Source organism: Calypte anna, chromosome 2 (assembly GCF_003957555.1).
Source record: "Calypte anna isolate BGI_N300 chromosome 2, bCalAnn1_v1.p, whole genome shotgun sequence".
NCBI classification, from domain to species: domain Eukaryota; kingdom Metazoa; phylum Chordata; class Aves; order Apodiformes; family Trochilidae; genus Calypte; species Calypte anna.
In genome coordinates, this window is record NC_044245.1 from 86,499,066 (window position 1) to 86,517,450 (window position 18,385).

The 18,385-nt window shown below is 38.5% G+C and overlaps 1 protein-coding gene across 2 annotated transcripts in view; it reads left to right on the forward strand.

Moving 5' to 3' along the window:
• Positions 1–18,385, forward strand: part of LOC103526272 (poly(rC)-binding protein 3) — a 402,909-nt gene that overhangs the window by 216,353 nt on the left and 168,171 nt on the right. For both annotated transcript variants that reach the window (XM_030445461.1, XM_030445463.1), the window contains exon 3: positions 9,001–9,087. The gene's annotated coding sequence lies outside the window, so the exon portion shown is untranslated. The remainder of the gene's footprint in view (positions 1–9,000; positions 9,088–18,385) is intronic.

Here is an 18,385-nt window from a genome sequence, read left to right on the forward strand (position 1 = left end):
TGTTCTTCAGCCCCTGACCCACCAGCTGCCCACACTGCAAGCCCCTCAGCTCAGCCCTCAGGACAATATTTAGCCTTTCTCAACTCTCTTGAACCCCTGCTTATTTGTAGATTTTCCCAGGGGTTCTTGGGCCTGAAATAATAATCTGAGCCCTTTCCAATATGCGACTTTTTAATTCCCCCAGCTATTCAGGTTTTTTGGTAATGATGTGGCTGATGGAAGAGACTGCTTCCTTATCTTGTACACAGACCTACTCTGGAAGAGGAGCTGGCCAGCAAGAATTCCACACTTCACCATCTCTGACTTTCTTTTGTTCTGCAGAGCCTTTCTTTTCTTTTTCATCTGTTTTCTCTTTAGAGCAGATAGAAACAGACACAGAAGGTGAGGGAAGCATAATTTCCAAGAGAAAGCCCATTTTTGTGCACTAACACCAAACAAGCAGCTTTACTGTTGAAAGCTGGGATACAGGTGGGAAGGGAATAGCTTAGGCTCACAGTTAGTGGCTTACAGACCAAGTGGGATAGTGAATCACATATTCTGTGGGAGGTCACACTCAGTGGTCAAAGAGGGCCCACTGGTCTTTGCACAAGAAGGTCGTGATCTGTAAGCAATGGAAAAAATGGTGTCTTTCCTTTTGGTGTAAGGGAGGGTAAGGTGGACTTCTGCATGCAAGTTAAATTACAGAAACATCACTGTGCTTCTGCATGGCTGAATTGCCTGCAACAATATGATGCACCACGGTGTTCTGGGAAACATAACAGGCAAAATTACTAAGTGGATATGAGAAAATAGAGATTTAAATTGCGCTACAAGCAAATGACCTGCTGCTATAAAGTGTACCCTTACAGATTTGCTTACTGATTGCAATATGCTATTTATTGTGTGTATAAGCTGTAGATTGATCCAAATTATTTGTTTCCATTTGTATCTTGTTGGAAAACTATGGGAGATCACTGTTTGAATGAAGTAGATTACTGCCAATCATTCTCATATGTGGAATGAGGAAATTGAATTAGAAATATTCTTGCAGTATTCAGCCGACTTCTTTAACTAAAACCATAGGTGAAAAGCTGCATTTTTTCACACTGCTTAACTGGAAATTCTTAATATAGCCAGAGATAAATACTGATGCTTGAATGGGTGAAAGAACATTTTAAGTATTGAAGCACTGAGTAAGGATAACATAACAGTATAATTGATAATGTGGGATACGCATCAGGAATATCAGATGACCACATTAAGAGAAACCTTTCTTATCTTAATCTTGTGAATGATTTCAAGGATGTCCCTGAATGAGATTCTGTTCTAATGTAAGACCACTGAATTAATACATAAGTTAATTTCACAATTGTGCTCACAGGTTCTTGTAATATAATATGTATCCATTCATTCTAGTCCTGGAATGAAAATAGTTGATTAAATTGATACTATGTTAACAATTTTTCTTTGTAGCATACTTCTATCTCCTGTACAGTTAGTTCTCTGTGCAAATTGTTAGGTTTGTATTCTGATTGTTCGGTTTCTCTTTTCTGGAGAGTGGTACTTTAATGGGTATCATTTTCATAATATAGGGAGTATCTTGCAGAAATTGGCAGTAAGATTTTTCTATTCCGTTGCCATGATAGCATAACCATCTCTGATAACGTGACCATTTCATTAGCCTTAGCTAATTCCAGGAGTAGAGTGGTTTAACAGATCATGCAATACCATGAAGGTTAAGTAAGTCTCACCTATGTGACATGGGGGAAGCTAAGACATCTCTCTACCCTTATGTGTTACAGGTGTGTCACCTGTGTAAGTCTGTCTGGAATGGTGGAACTTGCATAGCATCTAGGATAGCTGACAAAATTTTTTTTCTAATTCTACCACTTTCATTTCAAGGCCTGAGGCAGGCGGCTCAGCCTTTTTGTACGGCCTGCATAGCAGCACTCCTCAACTAGTAAAGGATTTTGATACGTACTGTGGAAGAGAACGATAACTCTGTAAATGCTTAATATTTCTACTGGAGCAGTGCAGCACAATAAACATGCTAGTATTTTTTAAGTTGAGATGGTGTATTAACAAGACATGGTCTCCCAAAGATTCCTGTTCTTAACCTGATCTTACTGATCAGTGCCTACTGCATTGAGAAGAGGTTATCTCCTACAGAGTGTGTCAGTGAAACAACCCTTGTGGTTTTTTTATCTGCAAACTTTTCCCTACCCATCAGTTCGAGCTTGTCAAATAAGGATAATACTGACCACCACTCTTTTTTGTCCATCCTCCCCAAAGCAATGCTTACTGAATTGTGTAATGTTCTTCACATGTATCTTTGTGTTTGTTGCACGTGTCCTTATGAAACTAAGCTGAGGCAATTAGAAAAGCTTAAGCAGCAGTCTTGCTTTCTGACACACCAGGATATTCTTGACTGAAAAACAAGCTTGCTCCTGGACGAAATAACACAGTGCCTGCTGCCTGTGATTACTCATCTGCTTAGTGGTTTTTGAGTATTACTCAAAGTATAAAACCAGCATGTCACAGCAGCTTTTATGAACAGCAGCTGCTTTATGGACAGTGGAGGCCAGCTGAACAATCAGTATCGAACTAAGCAAGACAGCTGGGAGGGGCTTGAAATCTTTTCCTCCTTTTTCAGACATACTGTGGTATTTTTTGTCTCTTGAAATAACAACAGGGAAGGCAGATTGCTTACCTCTCTTGGGAAGTCTGCTTTTTTTCCTTCTTAGAATATCAGAGGTGGCTGATCCACTGTAGTGCAATGTATAAAGCATTTGGGACCTTAAAAATGTTGTGTGTGTGGTATTGGAAGGGCAAAGAAAAGGCACTGACATTACCAGTTGTAATCTTTTCAAATGGCACATAATTTTTAAGGAAAATCAGGAAAAAAAAGAACGTCCTTGTGTTGACCAAGCTTAAAGCAAATTAAATCCTTCCAGGATGCTGCCCAAACTTATATCAAATATAACTGGTTGCCTCAATAGCTCTTTCACTCAAAATTCCTTCAATAAAATCACAACTTTTGTGTTACAGATTACCTTTTGGTCACAGCAAAATAGATTTCACAGAATCACAGAAAGTGAGGGGTTGGAAGGGACCTTGAAAGATCATGGAGTCCAACCCCTCTGCCAGAGCAGGGTCACCTACAGCAGGTCACACAGGAAGATGTCCAGGTGGGTTTTGAATGACTCCAGAGGAGACTCCACAACTTCACTGGGCATTCTGTCCCAGTGCTCTGTCACCCCCGCAGTGAAAATGCTTTTCCTTATACTTACGTGGAATCTCCTATGCTCAAGCTTGTACCCATTTCCCTTTGTCCTATCGTTGGACATAACTGAGAAGAACCTGGTTTCATCCTCCTGGCAGTCTTCCTCCACATATTTATAAACACTGATGAGGTCACGCCTTATTCTCCTCCAAGCTGAAGAGACCCAGTTTCCTCAGCATTTCCTTAGGAGGGAGATTTTTTCCATTTCTTTAATCTTCTTGGAAGCTCTTCACTGCACTCTTTCAAGCAGTTTCCCATGAACTGAGGGGCCCAGAACTGGACACAATATTCCAGATGTGGACTCACCAAGGCAGAGCAGAGGTGGAAGATAACGTCTCTTGACCTACTGACCACCCCCTTCTAATGCACCCCAGGATGCCATTGGCCTTCTTGGCCACAAGAGCACATTGCTGGCTCATGGTCATCCTTTCACCCATCAGCATCCCCAGGTCTCTTTCCTCTGTGCTGCTCTCCAGCAGCTCAGTCCCTAATCTGTACTGGTACCTGGGGTTGTTCTTCCCCAGATGCAAGACTCTACACTTGCCCTTGTTGTAATTCATTAAATGTCTCCCTGCCCAACTCTCCAGCCTGTCTGGGTTCCTCTCAGTGGCAGCACAGCCTTCTGGGGTGTCAGCCAGTCCTCCCAGCTTTGAGCAAACTAGCTGAGAAGGTATTATGTCCTATCATCAAGATCATTCTTATAGATTAAACTGATTCAGTACCACTGCAGAATTTGGAAAAAAGCATCTGTTAGATCTAAGCAACTATTTGGATTGATTATGTTTTTATTTCTTTCATGAAGAACTGAGGCGTATTTAATTACGTGTGAGGAAGCACTTTTCTTTGCTGAATATTATGGACTCAAATGCAAACAATATCCCAATGCAAACTAACATGGTACCTGTTTCATGTTTGTTATTCAGTCATTTCTTATTCACCTTTGTCATTTTAGAAAGTTGTTTTCATCTGTTCAGTAAGCAGAAGTATTATTGTTACTATGAGGTAACAATTGATGAACACTATAATTCTTCCTGAGCCATAAAGCACATAAGGCAGAAGTCAGAACAATTATTAACAATGCACAGCCTATAGCAAGCAGCTGACAAGCAACCCACATGCTAAAAATGTTTTGTCCAAATAATTCAGTGCATAATTAACAAATCCATTGGCAGAAATCTCATTAACAATTTGCAAGAGGGAAATTGGTTTGGATAATACACGTACAAACTAGCTACAAAGGTTGTAGTAGGAAAGCAAGGTTGCATCCTCATGATGAGATGAAAATAGAATTGTTCCTTGTCTGTGTAAGGATTGATCAGAACAGTTCAGACTAAGTTAACTGAAGGTATGGAATTCAGATATATAGTTGAGATATAACAGATCCAATATGGACACCCTCAATTGAAGCAAAGTAACATGAACTTGTTGCCTGTTTCAAGGATGTGGTGGGTTCATCTTGGTCAGTGGCTGGGCACCCACCCAGCTGCTCTCAATCTCCCTCCTCAGAAGGAAGGACAGGGATTAAAAACAGGATGAAAAATCTCAAGTTAAGATAAAAACAAGAAGATAGATTGACAGGTACTGTCCTAGGCAAAACAGACTCAACTGGGGGGAAATTAATTTGAGTTACCGCCAATTTAAATAGATTCCAGAAGAAACAAGAAGAAGAACATTAAGCCAACACTTTTTCTCCCCTTTTCCCAGGCTCAGCTTCATTCTTTCACACCTAAATCCTCTCTCACCCATAGAAGTGTAGAGGTGAAGAGGGTTATGGTCAGCACAAAACAGTTTCACCTTTTTGCTTCCTGGAAAATATATGCCTGCTTCAGCATGGAGTCTTCCACAGACCACAGGCAATATCTGCTTCAGGGTCCTGGAGCACACCATCATCATCATCATCATCATCATCATCATCCTCATCTGGCCTTGACCTTGGTGCTCCCTTTACTTTTTCTCACACATCTCTTTTCCCCTCCTCCTCTGTCACTGTGGGATTTTTTGTCATTTCTTAAATACATTTCCTAGAGGCACCACCAGTCTGGGTCCTCATAAATGCTATGCCTGCAGTCCTTCCACTGTCAGCACCTAGATACCTATACCCAGTGTGAATTAAGCAGTCAAAAAATAATTATTTATTTTTTTCACCTTTGTACTTATTCATTTCATTATTTCTTGATTATTCCTGTTTTCCATTAAAAAATAAGGCCAGGTCTATACAAGGATCTGTTGGCACACGAATGTTATTTTAAGTGCATTCTTTGCAGTGTTGCTGGGCTAGTAGAAAGTGGTTGTGCAGGTGGCTCCTAAGTTGTGGGGCACATTGGTTGTCTAAGTCACTATCACTTTTCCATTCTTTTACCTTTCCATGTTTTCAGTGAAAATCAGTATGTGAAAAGAGGCATGGGGCATAGTTTGGTGTGATCCTAGTCACTGGGAAGTGAACCAGGACTTGGCCACAAGGAGGATTTTCCTCCAAAACCTTTCCTTTTATGTGGTTACTCAGTGTCTGTTCAGGTCAAAAAAAAGTTTGCATGGCTTTCTGAAATGCATAACATCCTGGAAGCTGAATTGTCATGCTAGCCAAAGGTAACTGTATTTTGGCCACTGCAGTAGGTGGGATACTGATTTTGATAGACAGATCTTGTCTCTGACCTAGTGCAGCCATTCTGATTGACTCAGTTCTTTATAGTACCAAAACATGAAAAGACTACACAGGTCTGTACAGAGTATTATAATTTTCGTTATATTGATGTTTTAGTTCTAAAACTATGGATGGGATTGTCAGGTCTCCAAAACCAAAACCCTTAATTTATTCTAATTACTCTAGGATGTGAAGTTGCACAGTGAGACCAGAAAATCTAGGAACTTTCTGCCCTCAAAAACTTTCTTGTACACTATCTGGAGGCACAGTATGTTCTCAAAGAGCTGCATGGTGGAAGGGATTTCCAAGAGTGGAATAAAAGACCAAAATGAATGAGGACATTGTGACAGCTGCTCTTAAATCAGACCAAAGGAAAACTTTAATTGGTATCACCCCACAGCACTCTGTAATGTTTCTTAAGCTGAAGACTTATATTGTCCATCTTAGTGTAAAATACAGACTGGTCCATATTTCTTTTACTACCGCAGTGAATTGTTTTTTGAAGTCCATACATGTCTGTGTGTTTTCTACCACACCCTGTGGCAATGAGTTCTACCTTTTAATTATGATCTTTCCAGAAAGCATCCTATCGTGGGGGTTATGTTTTAAATTTGCTAACTGCTCATTTTATTGGGACTACTTCCTGTGCCATGAAATTTGGTGAAAAAGCATTCCTTATTAACCTTTTGAGCACTGTTCATGGCTTCTGGAGCTCTGTTACAGTCCTTTCTCTCATTTGTCCTCTTCAAATATGAAAATCTTGAAGCCATTTTTTACTGTCCCAGTACAGAAATCATTATATACCTTTGATCATGCTGTCACCTTTTTCTTTATCCTGCTGTTGCTATCCTGTCATTTTTGAGATGAGATGAGATGAGATGACGGGAACTGTATTAAATATTCAAAATATTAGATGAGAAATGGGGTTTTGTGGCAGCATTATTGTGTTTTCATCTCCTGTTTTCTGTTCTTTTCTTAATATTTACTAATATATCATTTTCCTTTTTTGACAGATGATGAGTATTTAGGTGACATTTTCATAAAGCTGTTTCCAAGCTTTTTTTCTGTACTAACAGTTAATTTCACTGTGTGTTTATAGATTTCCCAGGGTAGATGCATGAGACCTTGGTTATTTAGCCATAAAAACATGGCTAAATTACAAGAGTGTTTTAGGCTGTAAACAGATTATTGGTAGTATTTAATATTTGCTCAGCTCTACTGGCAATTTCTATTGTTCTAGGTTTTTTCATACCAGAAATTTTTCACAAGTATATGAGGCAGCGAGAATATTTCCTATGCACCCAATCTTTTTAGTGGGTTGTTGATTATTGTAACAGAGCATTAATTCTAACAAGAAAGTAATTCAGGAAAAAGTTAATTCAATGAGCTTTATCTGAGAGGGTTTCTCTAGCTTTGCCACTGTAAGACATGTTCTGTCCAAAACTAAAGGCAACCAGAGGCACTATCCTTTTCTTTAGTAACTTGATGGAGATTTCATCCCATATTCTTCAATATCAGATGGAGTTGCACAGCTCTTAAATTTTTTTTTTTTATTTTTTTTTTTTTGGTAGCTGAAATGTACTATTACTGGCATACTGGTTGTTAAGATGGAGTCCTGGACCTTAATGAATCTGGAATTAAATAAGTAGACTCAGGATTGTTAAAACCTGCCTATGAAAGAACTTTAATAATTTGTTTTTAAAAAGTGCTGACAGAATAAATGCATTACTACAAGGAGATCATTATGACCTCTGACTTTAAAACACTTGCTATGCTGTATTTCAGAGACTACTGTCAAAAATTTCTTAATGTCTAAAAGAGTCTCTGTATCACATCACAGACATCTTTTTCGAATGACATTTTCAGCATTCTCCTTTCATAGACTATGAGTCATTTGACTTCTTGTTTGTAAACATAAGCTCTTTTTCTCAGTTTTGTGGCTGCACTGCAGTACAGAAACTAGGGATGTACAAAGATTTTCTGGTAATGGAGTTTTCACTGAGGAGTCGTTCTGTTCCTCACTAGGCCTGCTTATTCCTACGCATTAAAGGCAGAGTTTTCTTTGTCTTCCGCTGTTGGTCTTGCTGGTCTTGGAGAGATCAGCAATAGAAACATATTTTATAGCTGTTGTGGGTTGACCTTGGACATCACCCAGGCACACACCCATCTGCTTTCTCACTTCCCCTTCTCAGTGGAACAGGAGGAGAAACTGTGATACAAAATCTTATGGGCTGAGATAAAGACAAGAAGATAACATCAGTTGCTGTCATGGGCAAAAAAAACAGACTATACTTGGAAAAAATTAATTTAGCTGATAGCTATTTAAAAATAGAGTAGGACTGTGAGATGCAAAGAAAATACTAAAACTACCTTCCCTCTACCCCTTCTTTTTCCCAGGCCCAAATTCACTCCTTCATTCCCAACTCCTCTACATCCTCCACCCACAGTCTGCAGAGAGGGAAACGCTGCTCATATCCCAGTCTTTGAGTTTCATTTCCATTTGGAGAGCTGAGATGACTCCTTGAGTCAATCAGCTTTCCTGTTCACTAAGGACAATCAGAAATTCCAAAGCTAGACTTGAAACACCCAATAACATTGCAAGTACAAAGGGATAGCATCAGCTGTTAGATCATAAATAAGGAAGCCAAATACATGAACTACTGACAAGAATAGCCAGTGAACTCTAGTCAGTTGTTTGAAAGACATTTAGGAACATGATTTTATGTGCCTGTTTTGGGAAGTCATTTACTCCAGTGTATTGGGTTATTGAACCAGAAAGGAGATGGACTTCTTTCATTTTCACTGTTCTCTCACAACTGGAACAACTTAGGAATGTAGATATGAAAGAGAATAAACTAAATAATTACTCTTCTCATTGGTCTGATTCCCTGTATCCTCCAGAAAGCTTGACTTGAGCAGTTCAACTTGTAGAAGCTCATAAACTCTCTGCAGAATCGGTGGTAGAATAAAAAATATTTTATTACTCACTACTTCATAAAATGAGAAAGAGAGTTATTTTGGATGAGTTTTGGTTTAGTATTTAGTATCTGAAGAATTTATAGTTGTATAATAAATTTTTGATCATTCTTCTTTTCAGTGCATACTTGGAGATTTCTTCCTTAAGACTGCAGAGTGAAAGTAAAAACCAACCAACAGAAGTTTTTAACTATCACCAGTCTGACAAGTAAGTTATTCCTTTTAAGTTTTTATTTCACCCCTGTAGTCCTGGCTTGTATTTTATCCTTTTACTTATTATACTGACTACCGGATTCTTTCTCTGACCCAAGAGAATATGAGTGCAAACTGAATAGTATGAAATTGATCATAACCTTTCCCAGCTAGAATGAAATCTATCAATATTACAGATATAATTGAGTTGAAGTACTGGCTCACCTGATGATTCTGACTTGTAATACCAGTAGTTCTGTAGTCATTTCTCTGAACAGTTGTTTGGTTTTTTTTCCTGGTGAAAAGTTAAGTGGCTAAAACTTCTTTTCTATCATTAGAATTGTGTGGCATCAGAGTCAGTAAATGCTTATCTATTTCTAGCTGTGCTGTTCTTCTTGAGAGCCTCCAGAATTTACTCATTGTAGTAAATATGACCCTAAAGTTTGCCAGAATTCACAAAACTCTCTGCATATGCCTCCTTTGCCCATTTACTCTCCTGTGCTCCCTCTGTGCCTGTTTTAGTCTTTGAAACATTGAACTACTTGGTCTCAGACTTATGCCACATCAGAATTTTACTAACACTGCATCTAAATCAGTGCCTTATGCAGTAAAGCCCATCTAGTATAGCAACTTATACCATAATAGCTCTTTAATACTCCATAACTATATGTATTTTCTATATGGCAGCAAAACCTGACTCACTTCCTCAGATGATTCTGCATCATCTTTCTCAATTTCCCTTTCATTCCACAAAATTTAAACCTTTGACTGCCCTTAAACCTACTCATGCCCATTCAGTCTTGACAAATGCTATTGCAAAGTTAAACTGATGTAAAACATAGGAACTCAGCCTTGGAAAGGGTTTTTGGACTTTTGCCACAACATATTTCTGAGATGAAGATTGAGAGAATGCAATGAATTTAAGTAATACCATATCTAGTATTTCAGAACCTTTTATTTCATAATTTAGCAAGTTTAGCTGCCAGTAGTCCCCAAAATAAAAGAAAGACTTTATATATTATTTCATATAAAAGAACAAAAAGTGATACAAAGAATATGCATTATTTAGTAACTGCTCAGATAAATTAATGAAAATATGGAAACATAAAAGTCTTTGGAATTATTTATTTATACAACTTGAATGTAATTTTATTAGGAGCTAGAGGCTGAACACCTCAAATTTCACTTTCTACACAAGCAGATCAAATGGTAAGATTTTTCTTTGCTTCCATTGTTTTTACAGGTGCAAAACAAGCTTCCTTCTTTCTTATTGCTTGTCTGGTTGCTTTTCAGACATTTTGGCTGGAAGCACATAGCCAAACTGAGTCTTGTTTGGGGTCTGAAAGGAACACAGGGTCATGACTTAGAACTGGGTTTGTTGAGCCTTGAGAAGAGAAGGCTCAGGGGAGATGTTATTACCATGTACCAGTATATAGAGGGTGGCTGCTAAGTTGATGGAGACTCCCTTTTTACAGAGTCACATGGAAAAGACAAGGAGTAATGGGTAGAAGTTACTCCTGGAGAGACTCCACTTGGACTGCTGAAGAAAATTTTTCACCATGAGAACAGTTAGACATTGGAATATTTTCTCAAGGGAAGTGGTGGTGGCTACACATTCATTAGAAAGTTTTAAGACTCAGCTTGACAAGGTGGTGGGCCACCTCATTTAAGCTGTATTATTGCAGCTGTATAGAAAGGTTGGATTAGATAATCCTTGAGGTCCCTTCCAACCTGACAATCTATGATTTATCTCTTCCCAGAAAGCAGAGCTGCTGAATATGTTGCTTGTTAATAAGTGATCTGTCTTTTAATTACCTGCACTTTTATCTGGTTCAGGTTCTTATTTGGACCATAATGTGCCAGAGATCTGTATAAGAATACAAGCTTCTATATCTACTGAATTGACCATTCCCTAGGATTTTACTAAGAGAAAAAAACAGGCTAGAGCCAACATTTTCAATTCATCTTGCATTTATCTCTAAGACACAGTTTTGAAGTTCTGTCCTGTTTACCATGAAAAGCAGACCATAAGGAAGCTAAGGCTGTTTGACACAATGAATTCTAGCCTGATAATTGAGTTACTCAATCTCTGTGGCATTAAGCATATCAGGACTGTGCACAAACATGATTATCACTTCATCAACCCAAGAAATAATAAATAGTGAGTCAATCTGAATGAAGGAAATGGAGGGTTTCTTTTTGAAATGGGTATAGAAGTCTTGAAAAAGGCTTCATTTAGGTTTAGGTAGATTAATCAATTTTAATTATCAGCATTTTATTTCAAGGCAGATGTTACAAGAGCAAAAGAGAAGGATAGGAAGGCTCACAGCCCGGGCTGAAGTTGCAGTGGCTGTATCTCCTTTTATCTTGTGGTAATACACAGTCATTTCCATCTCCCAAGTAGTACTGGTACCCAAATTCCTCACCTCTGCTTACCTTTCAGCTACCTTGGCTCTATAATATTCTCAGGCAAATTATTAGAGTATACTTTAAGCTTTTTGAATGTTCTGCTAAGACTATTAACCCTGCACAGTGTCAAGAAAGCTCACCTGAAGTAGCACATCCACAGAAAATACTTGCTGTGAGGAGTCATAATTGAGGGAATGTGTTTCTTCTGATTTTCAACAAGGTTCACAATTAGATGTACTTTTTCAACATTTCTTGGACACCTTGAAGTTGACAGAATATCATTGTCAGTGAAATTTGCAAATAATCCAAAAGGTACAGGCTGCTTACTACAGCAGGCAACTTGAGTTGCTTGGTAACCTCAGTCCATCTATGTAAAGTGAAATACTGAATTTAAGGCTGAAGAATACTCTCTTCTTTGAGAGAAAGACAAACTGTGTTCTAAAGAGTCCTAGCTTTGAGGGAAATATTTCATGAATCACATTGGATAAGCAACTCCAGTTAGAAAATTGATTACACAGAACAGAGGTTGTTACTTCGGATGTGAGTCTGGCTTTGCTGAGACTGATGTTAGAAGACTGTTTTTTGGTGGCTCTGCTTTATAAAAGGGTGTTGAAAACAACAGAGAGGATCAGATGATGAGCACAGGAATTATTAGGACACTGAAGAAAATGTCTGCTTTGGCTGTTTTAAAATAAGCTGTGAGATGATTTGATGTCCTTACAATGGGAAGAAACAAGCAATGAACATTACTGAAATCATCACTGTCTTTCTTTCCTGTGTTTAATTTTTAATTAGCTTTCTGGGAAAGATCTGGATCTTCTCAGTTGGTAACACTCAAGTATTCATTTGCTGCAGTTTTCAAGCAGTGTTTTCTGCTACAGTGCTTCAGTAAATAATACTGTGGGTAATTTCACTTGTTTGGTAATCTAGATATTATTACCCAAATAAGAATGTGTAATTTCCCTTTGCATTATATTTTCTTTGCTTACATTATTGTTGACTGGCAGCATAATTTCCATGGTCAAAATAGTGATGGGAGAAAGGTCTGTGATCACTATTAATAGTTGTGTTTCACTGCTATGAGAATATTATTTACCAGATTAGGTTGGCTGCTATTTTTTTTACAATAAGTACTTTGGTAAAGGTGAAGCTCTATTAAGTTGCATTTAGGGAATTGTATAAAAGTTTGTGATATTCAAAATCTTGATTTTTGCTTTTTGTTATTTTAGAAACTAACGAATGACATTTCACATTTACTAGATGTGTATTTGTTTTATATATTATATTAAACTGATTTATTAGTCAAATCAACCATTCTTGGTACTGAGTAAACAGAACTGTGTGTTTCTGTTTACTGTGTCCTGAAAGCTTTTAGAATTAGTAGATTTCAGCACAGAGCTTTTACCTACAATAGAAAGTAAGATTTTCTGCCTTTATCGGCTCTCAAGAGATAGCTTTGCATGACCTAGATATTGAACGGAGCTAGCCTGAATAAAGTGAAGAAAATACCTTCTCTGTACCTGCAGAGAAAGCTGCAGCTGTCAAACTTGAAGTCAACACTTCATGAGAGTCTCTTTTCTCCAGTCACTCAAACTCTTCCAGCTTAGTGGTTTGAGGGTCAGCAAATACTGCATGTTACTTAATGCAAATCTAATCATGGAATTTAAGTGGCTTAGTAGTACCTTGCTAAAATTTCACATTTGATTTTAAATTATCTTATTTCTAAATCTATTTTATATAGAAATATAAATATGTATATATTTTGAGACATATATTTCATCTTTAAAAGTGCATATAGTTAGAAAAACGGTTTGAGCAAAATCTCAATCCTCTTGTATTAAAAAATGATGCATGAATTTCTATCCAAGCTGACTGGGTAACTGCTGGACAATGGAAAAATCAGCTCTACTTTGCATGATTATTTGGAAACCCTTGAGATATTAACAAAATGAAATAGTGGCTTGCCTAAGGCAACAAGTGTGTTACACTTTTAGATGTTGATTTGTTTTTTTAATAACCATAACAAAAGGCAAATTACTATGCATTATCTTTGTGAAAATAAACATGATTCTTATAATAAAGAAAGTGAATATATTTTTCTCATTTGGGGGGATTTTAGAACCAGATTATATGGACACTGAGATATAGGGAAGTAATTTTTAAATTTTTTTTTTTACTTTTTAGTTTTTAAAGTCAAGGTAGCATCCAGGCACATATATTTGAGTTCTGTTTGGTATTATTATTAATAAAGGGCTAATTGAAAGCAAACCTTAAATATTTATCAGTCTTTATCTTCTATAATAATCTTTAATTCGCATACACCACTAGCCAAATTCAATGTATTTTCCTAGAAATAAAAGCTACACAATATGATGAAAAAAAGGACATAAATATTTATATGTTCTTTCCTTTTTCCTAGAAGAGCACCTTGAATCTGATGCACCTCTCCAGTGCCTTAATGTAAAATACTACTCAGTCGAGTGCAATGTATTTACTTTCACACATTTTTAATAAGATTTCTAGCAGACTTTCTGCCATAGGAAACCAAATGGCACTGCAACCTTTGCTAAGGGAAAAGGCACAGGAAAATTCAGATGGATGTGGAAAGACTCTAAATAAAAGACGTTAGCCTCTGACCCAACAGTAGTCCAGTAAAAAGTGCAATTATGTAGATGAACAGTGCTGATCCCAATCTTCTTTCCCCACAGCAGGGCAGTTGCTCAGCACAGAGCATTGCTGAATACACTGATACACTTTTGACACTGGCAGGAAAGAATATGCCTGCCCACAATGAGATAGAGCACTCCCTGACTGGGCTGACAGGTATAACAAATAGAGATCGTGGCCATGGAAGATGCTGAGCACCTGTGACACCTGTCTTTGCTAATTCAGAGGTTTTGCAAGTGAATGTGTGAATAAAAAGGAAGGGTCGGAGTCAACTGGTTGTGGGGACAGCAGAGGGCACAGCTGAGTGAGGGATTTGGTTTTAGTAAGCCTCTAATCAGGCAAGGTGCATACCAGTGGTGCTGAACAAAAAAAGTCAGAAATTCCCCCCGCTTCAGGTGTGTTAAAACTGTATCCAGGGGTTGCCTTTCCCTTCAGAGATTGTGTGCTGGAGCAAGCACTGCCTGTCTTTGCAACATGGGCTTGGTGCTGAACCTCCATCTTTACCTAGAGGGTGATCAGACATTGGAATGGGCTGCCCAGGGAAGTAGTGGATTCTCCATCCCTGGAGATATTTAAAAAGAGACTGGATGTGGCACTCAGTGCCATGGTCTGGTAACTGCAGCGGTAGTGGATCAAGGGTTGGACTTGATGATCTCAGAGGTCCCTTCCAACCCAGCCGATTCTATGATTCTATGAACCCTTACAGGCTTCCCATCCCCCAGAGCAGTGGGAAGCTCTTCAAAGCTCTGCTTTCCTTACTCAGGAATGGGTCTGTGGCCCCAGGCCTGATCCAGGCCAGCATGTCTGATGTGGCCAGGCTGTACCTGGATGCAGGGGATCGAGCACCCCCAATCCCTGCCAGTCAGGGCAAGTGAAAGAGCCTGAGCTGCAGATACCCAATGGTCCCTGAAAATGGTCTCAGGGAAAGGAGGAGATGAGTGACCTGGGCTGCTGGGTGCCACTACTCTCATCCTCACGGTCTCTGCTAAATGCAGTCCTATGTAGCAAACCATGAACATTAGTTTTGTATTGTAATGAATATTATTTTTGTACTGTAGTACTAATAACCAGTAAAAAGATAACACTTATGAGGCAGATACAGAGATGTTCTTTGCCTGTCTTGTCAGGGTACAAATGAGGAAAGAGCATGAAGTACAGTTCACTAGGAAGGAACCAAACCATTAAAATATCCTAAGGAAACTGTCTTTGTATTTTTTGTTTGTCTTTTTTTTTTTTCCTTGTCATGCATTTGCTCACAGTATGCAAATGGTTGTAGTTGTCTTACTGTTCACTGAGATTTATACATTGCAATACAAGTGTAGAGTGTCTGTCTTCTGGCTTCATCAGACTTGGACAACTGAGTGGAAAAGGAAAAAGGAAATAGCAGAATATAATTACTACACTAGTGAATTATTTTGTGCTGCCATATGGAGTTAAACTGGTTAAAAAAAAACCCAAAACAAAACCAAACAAAAAAACCCCCCAGATTTCTGTTTCAATACTATTTGGTTTATAATAAAAACATCCCTTTCCTTTGCCCGTTTACTTCCAGAAGGTTCTTATTCAGTGTATTCAGTCCTAAGCCAGATTACTGTTGTCCTACAAGAGACTCCTGCCTCCTTTTTCTGTCACCTCTGCATGTTGTGAATAGAACTCTCTTTCTCTGAGGCTGAGAACCACCGGTGGCAAGATGCGCCAGGGTCAGCTGAATATCACCCTTCCCTCCTGGAGGTCAAGGGCATCACCCCTGAATGCTGCAGAATTTGTGCAAGGAGAGGGATGGGAAATCACATGAGAGCTCCTGGCTCTGACCCCACGGCTCTTAGCATCCTGACCACCTTTCCATTGCACTGTGCCATTAATTTAAATTAATTCAGTCCCTTTGACAGGTATTTCCCTAGATAGGTTATTTTTAGTTTTATATGAAAATTCTCAACCTAGTTATTTAATGTTTGTATCTGTATATGCATTTTTCATGGGCACTCTTGATTTTGACAAGGTGTTGATGAGGTAACACATCCTGGAATACGAAGCAGTCAAATGGCTTTTCATTTCAACTGAATTCTGACACTCCTAATCAGAGTAAATAATATGTTTAATCTTAGTTTTGTCTTATGGTATTCAGTAGGAGTTCTTATGAAGTGACATTCAAGTCCATGTGAGTAATGCTCTCTCCCTGGGCTTCTTTCTGTAGTAGGGGGAGAGAATGTGCAGGAACGAAGGCTGTTGCCATCCCAGTTGTGCTATGAATGAATAAAAGACAAAATACCCAGTAAAAGCAGAGAAAGGACCCTATTGTATGGCTACTTGGTTCAGTGATTTCACTGTTTTGGGATCAGAGACCTTCACTTGCACTGGATGGATGGAGTCAAAAAGCAACAAACCCAGCTCTGAGGGAGGATCTGAGCACTGGGAGGAAAGAACAGTCTCAGACCCCATGACAGACAAGTTTTATGGAGAGACTGCCTGTACTGCAAGAGCTGTCTATGAGGACATACAGGGACCTTTTTGTGCTTTGTAGTATATTTTCATAGTTCTAAATTAAACTGTGCTTATGTGTCTTTTCAAGCATCTATCTCTCTTCACTTGCTTATAGGAAGTCAGGCCAGCTCCAAGATCTTACTGTTCATAGGGAACAGTAAAGATATTTGAAATAAAGAAAAAAAAGACACAAACAACCCACATTTACTTGCAGGCTAAAGCTTAAAGGGCATAGATTATAAACAGAGCAGAAGAAATCTTTAGAAAGTCAAGATGCCAGTGTTTGGCATGTTTTTGCTCAGTTATATGCAAAGGAACACTCAAGAGATAGAGCAGAAGGTGCACGTGTAAAATCAGGGCAGCTCCTGCCAAAATGTATGCCTGGGTTCTGAGTGAGCAAGTAGCACAGTTTCTGAGGAAAAAGAAATAAAAATAGCTAAAAATAATTTTGCAAAAGAGCTACATCAGTTTAATTGCAGCTTTTCAAAACATCTAGCCTCAACTAGACAAGCAGCCTCAGAGGCCTCAGAGGATTTGAAAGTATGGTAAGGTTGTAAATAATTGGTAAACATTGGCTTACCTGTAGTGTTTTTTATGCTCAGTTATTGGTGAGAGTTGGTGAATACTGGTGATAGTAGAAAATAGAATAGGAGAGAAAATAGACAAGGGCAGACTGGAGACTCCTAAAATATGGCTCTTGTAAAGCATACAGAATGTACATATCAAAATGACCAGAAAGGGACTAGATCAGACCCCAGCAAATGAAGAATCTGTATTCATTACACTTGTAATAATGATAATATGTTTTATAACATTACACTCAAGCAATTGTAATTTAAGTTTTATGGAGCAAAATGAGCACTATCTCTGAGATTTAAGTTTTAAGTAGTGGATTTAATTGATGCTACTTGAAAAATATTAATGGCCATTCATTAGTAGGTATTGTCTCTCCCCTAATCCTACATGATTGCTTTAATTTAACCTAGCTCTCTGCTTTGTGTATAGAATTATTGACAAAAATATGTCTTTCTTCAGCAAATGATTAGCTAAATCATCCTTTTATTTACAAGCAGTGCTGTGTCCCTGTGCCCTAAATCTTGCTAGTTGGAAGAGTGGGAGGGAAAGCAATTTAATTAAGTTAACTTTATTGACCCGCTGGAGCTGTTGTTTAATAGCATGGCTCCCTGGAGCGTAGTGCAGGTAAATTGAACGAATGCCACAGAATATCACTTCCCTGCACTGCATAATTTGAGCCTCTGCCAGGCAGTTTGGGATGAGCAGCCAATCAGGAAAAAGGTTTTTCCAGCCTTGCTGGCACGGGTGGCATTTCCCATTGTGCTCCGAACGAGGTGCAGAGTGTTACCTATAAGTTCCTCTGAGCGCATCGAGAGGGATAACTCTGGGATCGTGTGTTGTGCTCAGCTGCTGCATTCAGGAGGCCACTTTGTGGATGGGCTCTTCAGCCATGTATCCGAAAATACCTTTATATGAAGAAGGAAGACTTGCGTGTGAACATGAATGGACGTTCTGTGAGTAAAATACTTCATATGAAAACTGAGATAGCCTCATTCTATATGAGAAATTAGAGTCCAGAAAAAACAGTATGAGATATCCTCTAGATCTGTGCTTGTCATTAAATATTTAAGAACAAAATGAAAACTTATCAAACTTTTTTGCTAAACTGTTATTTGATCAAAAAGAAAAAAAACCTTGAAAACACTTCCACAGTTTTCTCATAGATAATACTGCCTGCAACT